General features: G+C 36.9%; 1 non-coding gene across 1 annotated transcript; it reads left to right on the forward strand.

Moving 5' to 3' along the window:
• The first annotated feature begins 14,384 nt into the window (after positions 1–14,384).
• LOC145633526 (small nucleolar RNA R71) lies at positions 14,385–14,491 on the forward strand. Its single transcript, XR_014112846.1, has one exon. It is a non-coding gene; the product is annotated as a small nucleolar RNA R71 (small nucleolar RNA).
• The last annotated feature ends 475 nt before the right edge of the window (positions 14,492–14,966 follow it).

The following is a 14,966-nucleotide window of genomic DNA, read 5'->3' on the forward strand; positions in this document are numbered from 1 at the left end:
GAACAATAAATAAACAAGATTCGCCTTGTCTTAAGTAATAAAACAACAATTAATTATTCAAATTCTAGTCTTGATTAACGAAAGAGTACTATATGAATTAATTAATTAAAATTTTTTGTAAGTAATCAAACAACACTAATTAATCAATTAAAGTTATTTAAACAATAAAAGAAAAGTGATTTATCTAAGTGCTCAGGAAACTAAGCGTTTTTCTTTTATGTTAAATCTCCATTTAACGTGTTTATGAACATTCTTTCTTCTTTGTACCTCCAAGGACTTCAATGAATTCAATTAGGTTTGGAAAGTATTTGGGAAGAGAGATTAAAAAGTAGTATCATAGTAAGAGAAGTTGAGAGATTAGGGGTTTGAGAATACTAGGGTTTTAATTTTGATTTTTCCGTCCTCATAATGCTGAACGTAGAACCCTATTTATAAGCGTAGGGATCTAGGTTAAGGATTTTAGAGCAACTCCATCAGGTGGCGCGCACAACTCTCTGAGTCGCGCTAGGTGCTGCACGCATCTCAAAGAGTCATTCGCGCCAGGCACGCACAACTGATTTAGTTGCGCTAGTTTGCGGTTTTCCTTATACAAAAGCGTCTTTTTAAAACTTGCATAACTTTTTATTGTGGAGTCGGATTAAGGCGTGTGAGATATCATTAGAAATTTATAAATGTCTACTTTCTAATTCTGTTGAAATTAGGTTATAATATGTTATGGATTAAAAGTTATGGCCGTTGGAGTGCAAGGGTGTCGGTTTTAGGGCCCGATTTAGTGTTTTAATCATAACTTCTTCGTTTTGGCTCAGAATTGGGCTTATAATATACCGTTGGAAATATCTTTAAAAGGTCTATCCATATATATAGGCCTTGCATGTGAATTCGGTGGTTGGTTTATGTGTTTTGCACGATTTTCAACAATGTAGGTTCCATTGGATCCAATCATTGCATTTGACGAATTTGGGTCCGTTATGAATCAAGTTTAAACATGTATGAACACGTTTTAGGCCTAATTAGTAATTGGAAAAGGCTCTAAGATAACTTGGTCTCAAATATGGGTTTTGACTTACTTCGTAATTCTTTTCATAGTCCATAAACAATTCAACTTTGATCTAGCATGAAGAACGGATTTTTGTAACATCATCGCACTTCCTTTCGGGACAAGAGGCCAAAAGTAGGTGTATACAGTTAACCCCCACTTTGATCAAGTCTAGAATAGAAGATGATCAAAGTAGTCAAGGAAATAAATCCGAGACTCATTCTACGATGTTCTCAAGAATAGAGAATCTTTCAGAAATGTTAAGGATGTCGAAACGATTCTTGATTCGCTAAGTGTTTGAAACAAGTAGCTATTAAGGCTAGAAAAATTTATCTCTAGTCTGAACGTGCTAAAGAATCTAGATTGATCCTTTGCATTTGTAGAACTCTTTCACAAGTAAAGGTGTTCTGGGTGATGTCAAGTCATGAGAAGAGATCGGTTTAAAAAAGGAGTAAAGGGGATGATTTCCTCTCAATCATGTCATCGTTGGACTAAAGTCCCTCGATATGTCATTGAAAATTTAGCTTGACTTTAACAAAGTAAAAAGATGAAAAAGGTGTTTTCGGTATATGAGCCGAAATTGTCCGGTATTCGAGCCGGATGTCCACAAGATAGAAATACATGTCTCAGGACTGGAGGCATATATCCAAATCCAGTGAGAGGGAAGAAAGTCAACAACAATCTCAGCTGTTTTTTCCACAAGATGAGTACACGTGTCTAAGGACTGGGGGCACGTGACGACATCGTCTTGTCGCTTCTTTATATAGGGGGTGGACGGACACCCTAACTGTCTGGTAAGCTAGTAAGCTCACTAACTACCGTATTTGCTTCCAATCAAGAAGTGTCTGTTCCTGATGGTTCGAAGCGCATGTCGACTCGTGAGCTAATGCCTAAAGTAATCCCCTACCTTTTAGTTCCAAGAGGTAGATCTCGCAAAGCTTGGGCTGATGTTAAATTTTACGCAACACCTACGCCGTACAATTTTGCGTCGTACGATACACCTTTTGCATTTTTACGCTGCATGACAACGCCTTCCTTTTTGCTTCGGACGTGAAAAAAAGAAGAAAAGCCGGACATTTATAACGTCAGTATAGTAAAATGACAAACCTGTCTATGGGTGCTTTTACGTAAAGCACCACCACGGAACGTCGTAAGACACTGTTACTAAAAACGTTCAAAACGTATGCTTAGGGAAGGCACAAAGCACGGTGTGCATGCAAAATGATGCAAAAAACTATCAAAGAAGAAAAGAAATTACTTGATGCAAAGCAATTTTAAAAGATTTTGATAATTCCCGTGTTATTACGTCTAACAACGTACAAAACCGTTGAGAAAAATTCAAAACGGATCGAAATCTGAGTACTGGTCTTTTAAGTGACCAGTGTCTGCGCGCAACTCAGTAGGTCGTGCTGACCAAGCGCGTGCAAGAAACTGGGTTGCGGTGGGATGCCACGCGCAACTTAATGAGTTGCGCGCAACATTTGAATTAGTAAAAGATTTAGAGAAGCGCGATCTGCAGCTCACTTTCTTCTTCTCATCTTTCTCCAACTTGATCTCTTTCCATTTTGGTTGTTGTTTGAAGCTAAGGAAAGTAAATCTTTCTCCTTTTATTCTATCAGAATTTAATCTTGGTCAATAAAATGGAAAAATCGAATGAAGAATCCTAACAAAATTTGGGGTTTTTGATTCGATTTGTTGTCATGAATTTGTTTGTTTGTTGTTGTGACATATTTAAGCAATATATTGCAACAAATTTCATGTGAAGTGATAAAGTATTGATCCTGTATGAGCATGTCAAGCATATATGATTATTTTTTTTTTTGTTCATTCTAATTTTAACTTTGTGCTTGATCTTTATTTCTCTCCTTTTTTACTCACATAGATTATACTTGTTAATTTTAATGTAAATTAAAGTGTTTAGAACAACAATTATGCATTAAAATTATTAATAAAATTTTGAACTTTTATAATAGCATGAATTTGTTCTTGCGACGCATGTTTATTTTTTTCATGCGTAAGTTGCAAAATTGGCTTTATCAATGATAAAATTAACTGATGGTTATTATTATTCACTTATAAAACTGTGATTTCAAGATTTGCACAAAACTAGTTAGTTTAGGAAATTCTTGAAGAGATCATCAAACTGGTGTAGCTTGGCTAAATTTCGGGTTCGTAAGCCCCCATTTTACATTTTTGAATGTTGTAGACCCTAGTGTTGGGTGACTTCGATGATTTGCTTGTTGTTAATAATTAGACCCTTTCATGTTGCTTAAAATAGGTCTATAAATCCCGTGTCTCGTCTTATTATGATAACAACTAGGATCTTGGAAACGATTAAACTAGTGTGTTTAAACCGTTTTTTGACCATTCATAGTTTTAACAAAGAAATTTTCTAAGCCTAGTAATATTGGTCATTCATTAGAACAAGTAGGGGGAAAAATGAAACGTTGTTCAAATTTTTCGTCTATTCTTGTTACTTTTGAATTCTTTCTTTTGAGTTCAAATTTTGTCACTGTTTTGAAGCTCGAGAAAGTAGATGTTATCCTCCTTGCAAAATTCCAATGTGTGCAACAGTAGAGAATAATTTAGAATGAAAACTCCTTAATTTCGAATTTAGGATTCTTTTGTTTACATTCTAACTCATGAAATTGTTTGTCTTATGTTAATAACGTGCCTTGATACAATTTTCATGATGAATGATTGAGTACTAAACCTTCATATGAGCAAGTATCATGATTTTGTTGCTCTATAATAGTCATAGTCTCTAATCTCTAGAGTAAATTGAAGTATTGAAACAACATTTATGCACTAAGCTTAGTTCTTGAAGTTAAACTTGAAAATGGCTCGAATATGTAACTTGTATCAAGGCCAAGTTCAGTTGCAAACTTAATTTTCAAAGGAACAAAATGATTATTAAATCATTGTGATGCATTTGAAAATTATAAAGCTCGAGATCTACAACTATTTAGGCGATTCTCGAAAGTAGCTCGAATGGCATGAATATCTCATTTTGTTTCTTGGTGGATATTGGAGCCCCCATGTGTCGGGTTATGCGCATTCTTGCTATTTCTCAAGTCTTGGAGCCCCACAATTTGGGGTAGTTCTAATGACTAGCTATTGTTTAGGCCATTCATATAATCATGATATTGAGATGGACCTATGATGACATGGCTTTCACATTTTAGTTTAAGTCATGTTCGAGAAAGCAAGTTAGTTCTTTGCTTGTTTATAAACAAAAACAATTGTGTTTAAGGTTTATTATATCATACCTAATGTCTAAAAATTTGTAAAGATCATTGTGGTGATTTTATTCTCAAAGTTGATTTAGAACATCAAATATTTTTATTTGTTCTTATCAATCATTTAATTTGGTCTTGCAGGTGGTTTGTTTACCATCCCTAAGCTAATGTGAACAAGTTCGAGCCAAGAAGTCGAATCTTAGTTCATTCCTTTTGAAAATATAAATGTATATACACATATTATCCAAATAGTTATTAAGAATCTGAAAATTTATTTATTTGAGGAAATGAAACAAAAATTCAGAAAGGAAATTTTGAATACTATTTTTTATTAGAGATAGGTTATTTTGAACTAGAATTCAAAATTTGGAAAAAGTCCAACAATTTAAATAAAATTTTGTTTTTAAAAGCAACTTTTTATAGTTGGCAAAATACATAATATAATTTTCACAACTGAACCCAAAATGGAAAGAAAAGTCTAGCTCGTAATTGGGTGTGATTTTTTTTGTCCAAGATTGATGAATGTAAGTTGTAATTTGCAACTTATTTCAACAAAGATATGAAAATGTGAGCAAACTTTCTATATCTGATTTTGTTTAAGCTTTACTTTTTGTCATCATTGTCATATTTTGCTAATTGAAAGGGAATTTGTTTAAATTAAATAAGCACCATAGTTTGAAAACGAATGTTTATCAACCCAGGTTTGGTGAAGTGTTAGAATAATTTATAAAATCATTCGAATCACTTTCAAAAATATGGTCTCATTTTAAAATAAAATTAAACTTGGCCCAAATCCGACAGCCTTCTACTAAAACGGCCATATCTTATAATCTACAAACTAATTTAACCTGATTTTAATTGAGTTGAAAAGTAGACTTGATAAGATTTCCAATGATATATTATATTCCTTATTCCAAGCTACGGATCAAAAGTTATCATGGTTTTAAAAACGCGTAAAAACTGGAATTATTGCGCATAGTGTAAAAACACCGTGTCACAGCAAAATCTGATGTGGCACAGTGCCTAGTGCCGTGACACGGTAATTTTCAACGTGTCACGGTGCTTTTTTTTCTTGTTTTTCCGCGTGAAAATCTATCGTGTCACGGGAAACGTTTTCGCGCCACGGGATTTTGCACCGCGTCACGGTACAATTTCCCGTGTCATGGTACCCATTCCGTGACACGGGGATGATTCGTGTTTTCTTCGTGTAAACTCTTCACACGTTTTAACTGCCGCAGGTTAATTATTTCCCGCGTCGCTCTAAAATATCCCGCGTCACACAAACAATTCCTATGTCACGGCATAATTTGCCGTGTCACGGCATTATTTCCTGTGTTGCGGCGGTTTTTTAGGGTTTTTATCCTTTTTAGGGTTCCGCGTGTTCCCTCTGCTCATTTTCCCTATAAATACCCCTCATTTCTGATGTACAGGGCATCAAATCATTCTCTCTTCCTCTCTTTTATACCAAAAATCATTCTCTTCTCTCTGTCTCTCTCTCTCACTCTCTCTCTCTCTCTCTCTCATATTCTAAGCCTTAAAACTATATTTCTAATTACACCATTATTCCCTTAAGCACTCTCTCTCTCTCTCATATTCTAAGCCTTAAAAATATATTTCTAATTACACCATTATTCCCTTAAGCACTCCAAGGAGTCCATACAACACCCGAGGTTCCGTCCTTAAACCAAGGCATGAAAGTTACCAATAACTGAGGGTTTGGACCAAATCAACTCTACTTTTTATTTAATTTAATTTCCATTTGATTTATATTTTTTTTTATTGAAGTTACTAACAATTTATTCATGATGTAGCAATATAAGGGAACGAGCCGAATGTGAGTACGTAATTAATTTATTTAATTACTTATTTTATTTTTGTATTCCTAGTATCAGGATTAGGTTAATTTATTATTTGATTTGACTAACGCTATTATTGTTAAATTGCTTCTAATATTAATTTGTATTCTATTTTTATGATCACCATATTGCATGTTTAAAGGGAAAATGTAATTGAAAATCATGCCTAATAACATAATTTGGACAATCGGTTTAGGATCCTTTTTAATCTTGTTGTTAATCAAACTGATCACGATATTTTAGAATAATGTGTTGCATTAATATTCAACCAATATATACTAATAATAGTTTGGAGCAAATTAAATATTTTTTTGCATGCCTTTGAGATCGCAGGAATGCTTTTCACTATAAGAATCGAGTAGAGGCCATTATGGGCGAACGTGACTCCATGACTCATTTCGTACCATCACCCCCGATCCTCCTTTCGTGGTTCCAAACCATATGGAGTTAGAAATCTCATGGATTATGAATGGTGTGTAATCTTCACGGGTCAATCGTTGTTGCCTTTTGTTGTCCCTTAATCGTGGTTGCCTTAAATAATCCGTGAACGGTTTACAAGCTCCTTAAAAACTTGTTGCCAGCTCCCTAATTTCCTTGTCCCTAATCGTATTATGTCAATTCCCACTTCCTAAGAGTGCCAAGCATATTCACCACATGCTTTAAAGTAGGTGACAGGCTAAAGTCATATCACCTAATCAAAAGTAATTCCTAAAACCACTAACTAAAATAGATAGGGAAGTAGGGTCGAATCCACAGGGAAACAAGTCTTTTTATTCCTAATTAACTGATATAATCTAGATTATGAAGTAACCTAAATATTATAATCGAAAGGAACTAAACTACAAAGATTAAGAATAAGGAGAAAACAACGAATTAAAAGGCCTAGGGCATATGTTCACCAATAAATAATATTCCAGGGTAAAACATAATAATCAATTATCAATGCATAAATTAATCAGATTATAGAAGGCTTTCGCTACGTATTATAATCACACAATTAATTTACCGGTATTAAATCTCATCTCTCGAATCTCGACTTAACCATTTATAAATTAACCTGCCTATTGAAACTAGACCTAAACATCATTCTCATATCTCGAATCTCAAATCAATATTGTCAAACTCATGCATAAAAGATCAGCGCAAATCTAGTCACAGAGCATTAAATCAATCAATAGGAAATTAATCTAGCATTGACAATTGACAACAATAAATTACTCCTTCATATTATTTATGGATCTCCATAAACCCTAGAAATAAAACTACTCACACATAATTAAATCTAAACAAATCAAAGTAATAAAGCAAGACATGATCAAAGGAATAAAAAAAATAACTAAGATTAAGAGAAGAGAAATTGTTACCAAAGAAATCTGGAATTAAGAATAAAGTTAAGAACAAAGTATAAGAGAGAGAAACTAATCTAAAAGCTAAGTAGGGAGAGAAAATCTAAGAAAGAATTAAGAAAGAGTAAAAGAAGATCCTAAACTTGTTTAACGGAAAAGTATTTATACTAAGCAAGAATCCTAAACTAAAACAAACTTAATCGTCGTCCTTAAAATAACACGCGCCCGATCGGACGCGCCTTTTTCTTCGCGTACTCTTCTAAACAGTCGTGCCCGATCGAGCTAGCAGCTCACCCGATCGGGTGCGCCTTTGGCCACGCACCATCAAACTCTCGCGCGCCACGCCCGTTCGAGCTAAGCTTGCCCGATCGGGCCCTTGCTTCACCTCGAGGCTTGGAACTTCAATTGGGCTTATTACTTCGGCCCAACCCGGATATCCACTTAGGGTCTTGATCACTTGGTCCAAATACCTCGGTATCTCAATTACCGAGCCCTTAATCACTGGCTTGATGACTTTAACATGCCTTGGGCTTCAAATATGGTCGTGCTCCTCCAATCTCGGTAGTTGATGCATGAAAACCAGGGAAAATGCTCCAAAAGTGCCATTTCCTACAAAAGTCAACCAATACTACGAAAACACTAGAAAACACTAATTAGTAATAAAAGTGGCTCTAAAGAGCCAAAAACACTACTAGTTATGACCAAGGGACGGGGGTAAAATACTATATAAAATAGACACATCAAACTCCCCCAAGCCAAACCTTTGCTTGTCCCTAAGCAAAGATCTCATCAATGAATAAATAAATATGCTTCACCCTAAAATGTAAAAATTAAGCACACACAATTCAAGGTAAATCCAATAAACATTCTTTAAAGTCAACCAATCAAATCCATCTAATCACCCTTCCTCCCTAACAATTGTCAAATAGAGCAAACTACAAGAGCATATAGAATTCAAGACTAGTGCTCACACACTCAACTCTCATTTATGTGGAAAGTAAAAGATGTACTCGATCGCTCTCCAACCAACCCCTTTATGTGAACAATGCCCTCCCAACTCACACTCTCGTGTGTATAAAAAGATGTACGCTCAACCTACTAGTCGAATCGAAATATATGAAGTCATAACTTGCATTGATAAACAACACTTTCACATTCATACAACTCTATGCACAAAATTCGGAAGGTCTTTAAAACTTGTAATGTAAGTCTAGGGTAAAGCGTAGGAATCATTTGGGAACAAGTGAGAGAAAAGCTATGATTAAGGGTGAAAATCCTATTAAAACCCATGATCAAAATAAATAATGATCAACATCTCCTACATAACTCAACTCTAACAAAAATCCACCAAATACAACTCCAAACAATATAAACAATCCCAACTCTTACAATTTCACTCATAAGATATAATAATAAGGAGCTAGAGTGAATAAACAAAATTTATTTTACAACTTGAATTTTTCATAGAAGCTCAATTTTTTTCTTCCTTTTGATCAACCTCCAACTTGAACATTTGTACATTGAACAATTTTTTTTCTTTTTGCTTTTTTTTTGTATTGAAGTTCACTTTTTTTTTCTTGAACTTGTCTTTTTTTTTCATAACATCATACTTTATTTTTTCAAGAAGATATAACTTTCAAACTCATCAAAAATAAACATGATAAAAAACAAAATAACTTCTCAAAACCAACCCAAATTGTGCAAATAATAAGCACACAACAAACTCCCTCACCTCACTCACTAATAGCTCCCCCAAACCAAGCTTGGGACTAGTAACCAATGGGGCAAAATAGACTTGTAATGTGGCTAATAAACAACAAAAAGTCAAGGCAACAACTTGGGTAGCAAGAAGGGAACAAATGTATCTACAATCATCTGAACGCCACCTAAAAGAACAAATGCCTTCGTCCTCCACAATGTGCATAATAGTGAGTCATACAAAAATTACTTATAGTTGCAAATCAATACTCAAATTCATTGACATACCAGGAACTAACACACATTCCTAACCAAATCAACTAGTCAAGCACTATATTCACAAATAGTTGGGCAAAATTGACGCATGTTAAGGCATCTAAGCAATCAAACTTCAAATCATGATCAACTAATCCACAATAATTATCTTCAATAACCAAGAATTAAAACAATTTTCTCAAGTATGGGGCACAGGGAAGCATGATTTATAATTCATTGGAACGTATTTTTGATTTTTATATTTTTTTATTACTTTTTTTGTATTTTTTTAATATAGGAAAGCTATAAAAAAACTAAACTAGAAAGCAAATAAATAGAGAAAAGGAAGAGAGTTACCAAAACAAGATCATCCCGCTAAGCCAAATCAAGCAATTCCCTCATTGACTTGGGATTGTAGCTAGAGTAACTACTCCTCATCTTCATCCATCCTCGAATAGCCTTCCCCATGACTAGGACTGGCTCCTCCATGGCTTGAACAACCACCTCCGTAACCCGAACCACCTGCAAAATAGTTAGGGTCTATATTCCCCCCAAGCCCACCAAAAGGAGCATCGGTCCCATAACCGTGGACCGAAGAGTAGTCCACATAGGTACCAAAGGCACTTGGGTCCGAATATCCTCCTTGAGGATATTGAAACCAATCGGGAACAAGTGAGTCGGGGGAATAGCCCCCCGACGTGCGTAGTCATCATACATGGGGTATAAACCCCTCCCAAGGTTTCTCTCCACATGCCCCACCCTCCTATCTAGAGACCCTACTCTTGTATCTATGTTTTGCACCATACTCTCCACTCTCCCTTGCCCCATCTCAATCCTATCTAGTTGGCTCCTAAAAGCCGAGAAGTCATAAGGGGCGTTTGGGTCGATGTTATAGTTCGTGGAAGAAATGGGGATGTCATAAGTGTAGGGATGGGGTGGTGGTTGAGGGTGAAATTGAGGTTGTGGTGAAGGTGGTGCTTGGTGAGCCGCTTGAGCCTCACTTTGGTTACCTAAAACAAAGGTGTAAGAATGTTTACCCTTCTCTAACTTAGTCAAAACGGGGTTAGGCAACATAAAGGCATTGTCCCTTCTACCCGACTCCCTTTGGATTACCCACCAAGTTTCACCCCCTATGGAGTTGATCCAGTTGAGGATACCTAAGTAGAGTAAGTCCATAAGAGTTGGGCCTACTACCTTCTTAAAGTTGTTAGGAACAAAGTTAAGGTGCTTGACCGCTATGTGGGTGACTAAACCGCCAAAATATATAGGGGCCCTAGACCTACCACTCTCACCCGCGTTGGCCGCCCGTTGGAAGTGTTGGGCTATCCTATGAGGTATGTTTAGCTTGTCACTCCTAGGGATCATGTAAGACCCTAACAACTCTAGTTCATCCCTCCTTACATTGGCGGGTTCATGCCTCCCAAAGATAGTGAGGCCAACAAACCGTTGCCAAAATTTTGGCACGGGATGTTGTATCCAAGTGCCCTTGGCATGTTGGAGGTTTAGATTAGCATCCCCTGTGAGGGATTGATAGACAATGGCAATTTTGTCTTGGGATGGTTCAGTAGGTCTATCCGATTTCAACTCAAATAATTTACCAAACTCTTTCAAAGTCAATCTCACATCATTATTAAGCAAACGGAATTGGACATGAGTAATCAAAGCATTAGATTTTATCACATTAAAACTAGAAATAAATTCTAAAGTTAGATAATCATAAGTATCATAATGCAATTGAAACAAACCACTCATTCCAATACCCTTAAACAATTTTTCTACCGGTTTATCGATTCCTAATCTAGAAAGCGTAGAATAATGAACAAAGCGTGAAGGAATTATTTGCCTCGAGATGAGGTTGAGCATCCTTTGCCGTTGTTCTTGTGAGGTTATCACCACCTCGCTCCATCCCGAATTTGCAGCTCCGGGTCAACCAATGGTGATTGTTGTTGCCTTAAGCTTTCACTTCTTACGGTTCTAAATCCTTTGGAGGCCATTTTTGTGATAAATAGTGGAATTTGAAGCTTTCTCTCTCTTAGGGTCTTGAAAAAAATTTGAGAGAAAGTGATAGAAATTTAGTGTAGATCGAAGGGAAAGATGAGAGGATTAAGAATATGTATAAATTTTTGAGTTTTGATGAAAGAATTAGAGAAGATCTTGAAAAGAAGTAGAGTTTGAAGGTATGAAAATGGGGGTTTTAGAGAGAGAAAGTGATGAAGAAGAAGATGAAATAAGGAGAAAGTGAGAAAAGAAGAGGAAAAAAGGAAGGTAATAGGTCGGCCAAAAAGTGGCGCGCCCAATCAGGCAAGCTTCGCCCGATCCGGCAAAAATAGTTTGTTCTGAAAACTTAAGTGCACGCCTGATCGGGCGCGAATGTGAAAGGAATTTTCGCTCTTTGCTCGCCCGATCGGGCGAGATTCGCCCGGTATATCTTTTCACCTTACTCAATTTTTCAAAAATTTCGCCTGATCGGGCGAAAATAGCTTGATTTCCAACCTCACTTGCGCGCCCGATCGGGCGAAAATAAAGCTAAAATTTTCTTTACTTGCGCGCCCGATCGGGCGAGCCTCGCCCGTTCGGGTCCGTGCCCAAATCGGATCTCTTCTTTATTTTCATCTTCTTTTCTTAAGTCTCCGTACCTGTCAAATCTATACCTGTACAAAAACACTTGCAAAAGGTAAAATTGCACTCTCCTCTCTTCTCTCTAAAAAAAAAAAAAGAAAAAAAAAAGTAAAATAAAAGAAAAACTAGTCTAAAAAGCAGGAAATACGGGTTTCCTTCAGCAAAGCGCTGGTTTATCCAGGTCCCGCACGACCTTCTTACCAAGTACAAGAACTAGGACCCTTGACCTAACGTTTAGTCGGGTGGTTTCTCACCTGGTCGAGCGATGTTTAGGCTACGACGCGGCTTCTTGACATACCCTGTGGGACGCCAATTCACCTTATCTAGTGGATCCTCCTTGACTTGGACTGGGGGTTCTTCAATGCTACGCACTAAAGATCCTTCTTCGATCGAGGGTTTCTTCAAATTGTCACTACATTTAGCACTTGCAACTCGATCCGGCGGTACACTCAACGTTGGTTCAATTTTCACAACTTCCTTGTTTAATTCCACCTTTTCATCCTCAAAGCCAAGACCGACAGTGTAGAGGGCTCTTTCTATTTCATCCACTTCCTTCTGCCATTTGTCTATCTCATCTGAAAAGGATGCAACACAAGATACTGCCTCCAGGGATCTTTTACAAGAGCTTGGGGCTTGTTAGAATATGTTTGAACCACGTTAACACTAAAGCACTTCTCCTCTATCATGGGGCTTTTAGGGGTATTATTAAGATTAAAAATAATTTTTTCGTCCCCTACTGATAGTGTCAGTTTGCCACTTCTCACATCTATAATTGATCCTGCAGTGTTAAGGAATGGTCTACCCATAATAATTGGGGTTTGCATATCCTCAGCCATATCAAGAACAACAAAATCAACAGGTATATAAAATTTACCTACTCTAACGAGAACATCCTCTAAAACACCTAAGGGGTATTTGAAAGAACGGCCGGCCATTTGTAAAGTAATATTAGTAGCTTTTAATTTACCCATATTTAACTTGGAACACACAGATAATGGCATAACACTAACGCTAGCACCAAAATCACACAATGCATTATCAATCATTAGATTTCCAATATGACAAGGGATAGAAAAACTACCCGGATCTTTTAATTTAGGTTGAGATTTATTTTGAAGTACGACAATACACTCTGCAGTGAAAGCTACTGTCTCTACCTCACTAATAGACCTTTTTCTTGTCAATATTTCCTTCATAAATTTTGCATATGCAGGAATTTGTGTGATTACTTCAGTGAAGGGTACTGTTACCTTCAAATCTTTTACCATCTCTAGAAACTTACTAAACTTTTTATCCAAATTTGTCTTCAAGTGACGATTGGGGAATGAAAGTTTGATAACTGGCTTTGGAGCATTATTGCTCTTATCTGGAGTGGCCACCTTCTCTGGAGTCGTACCCTACAATGTAGAATTAGATATATTAGTACTACTCTTTAGCCCTGCAGGGCTATTAGCTACATTGTCAGGTTTAATGAAATCAAGATTAGCATTATTTATTAAAACAGGATCATCAACTTTGGGCATAGGGGGCCCTTCGTAGTTTGAACCACTCCTTAGAGTAATTGCATAGGCTTAATCCATAGGCCTGGTCGGCTGTGCTGGCAGAGCTCCCTATTGGCGGGCTTGTAGAGTAGCGGAAAGTTGCGCAATTTGATTATCTATAATTTTATTGTGTGCTAGAATTGAATCAATTTGGGCATCACTACTCTCCATGTGCTTCATGATGTTAACCAGCATCGCTCTAATTTCTACCAAAGAAGGGTCGGAAGATGATGAGGGTTGTTGTGGTTGGTTCTTCTAGCCAGCATTGGGGTGGTAATATTTCTGTTGTTGTTGTTGTGGCGCCTTTGGTTCTTGTGGTGGTGGATTTTGAACATTAGTACTCCGGTAGGAAAGGTACGGATGATATCGGTATCCAGGATTGTAGGTGTTGGAGTATGGGTTATTCTGCCAATATGCTTGAAAGGCATTCACTTGCTCCACGGAACTCCTGAAATTTTGTTCCCAATGACCTAAAATTCCACAATTTTTAAAGAAAGCCTCATTAGCATTATTATTAATTGCGGAAACATTAGCTATATTAGCAGTGCTAAGATTATCTAATTTCTGACAGATAGAGGTTAATTGAGCTTGCAAAAAGGATACAGAGTCAACACTGGTTAGCAAAGCCTCTGGGATTCCCATATTGGGAATTATGTATCGCCATATCTTCAATAACCTGACCTGCATCATCAACATTAAGGTCCATAAACCTCCCACTAGCTGCAGAATCTAAGATTATTCTAGACGAATTTCAAATGCCATTGTAAAAGGCTTGGATTAACTGCCATTGTGCCAAATTATGGTGGGGGCATTCTCTTTGTAGGTCCATGAACCTCTCCCAGGCCTCATATAAAGTTTCATCGGCTTCTTGGGCAAAGTTCTGAATTGCACTCCGTAGTACCGCTGTTCTCTCTGCAGGATAATACTTGTTATAAAAATTCAAAACAAGAGTTTTCCAGTCAGTTATACCAAGTGCAGTTCTATTTAAACCATAATTTGGCTTTTCCAGTTAAAGAAAAAGGAAAGAGAATCTCCCTGATCTGGTCTTGTGTGACCCTAGCTTGCCTGATGGTATTACAGTACTGACAATAGTCTGCAATATGAAGATTTGGGTCTTCACCCCTAGCTCCACTAAATTGCTTCCTTTCTATCATCGTTATAAATTGGGGTTTAATCTCAAACTGTACCCCATCAAGAGCCGGAGTGGGAGTAAGGTGTGGAAAATCTGTAAGCTTTGGCTGTGAGTAATCACTAAGCTTCTTTGGAGCTGTCATCTCTGATTCTGGATCTGATGATACCTCTGAATCGCTAGAATCAGTTGGAGGATCTCAGTGATTATTATTATCACCAGAATCTGCCAGAATTTGCTTGTAGAA

The sequence above is a fragment of the Chenopodium album genome, chromosome 5, assembly GCF_948465745.1.
Source record: "Chenopodium album chromosome 5, dcCheAlbu1.1, whole genome shotgun sequence".
In the NCBI taxonomy this organism is placed as follows: Eukaryota; Viridiplantae; Streptophyta; class Magnoliopsida; order Caryophyllales; family Amaranthaceae; genus Chenopodium; species Chenopodium album.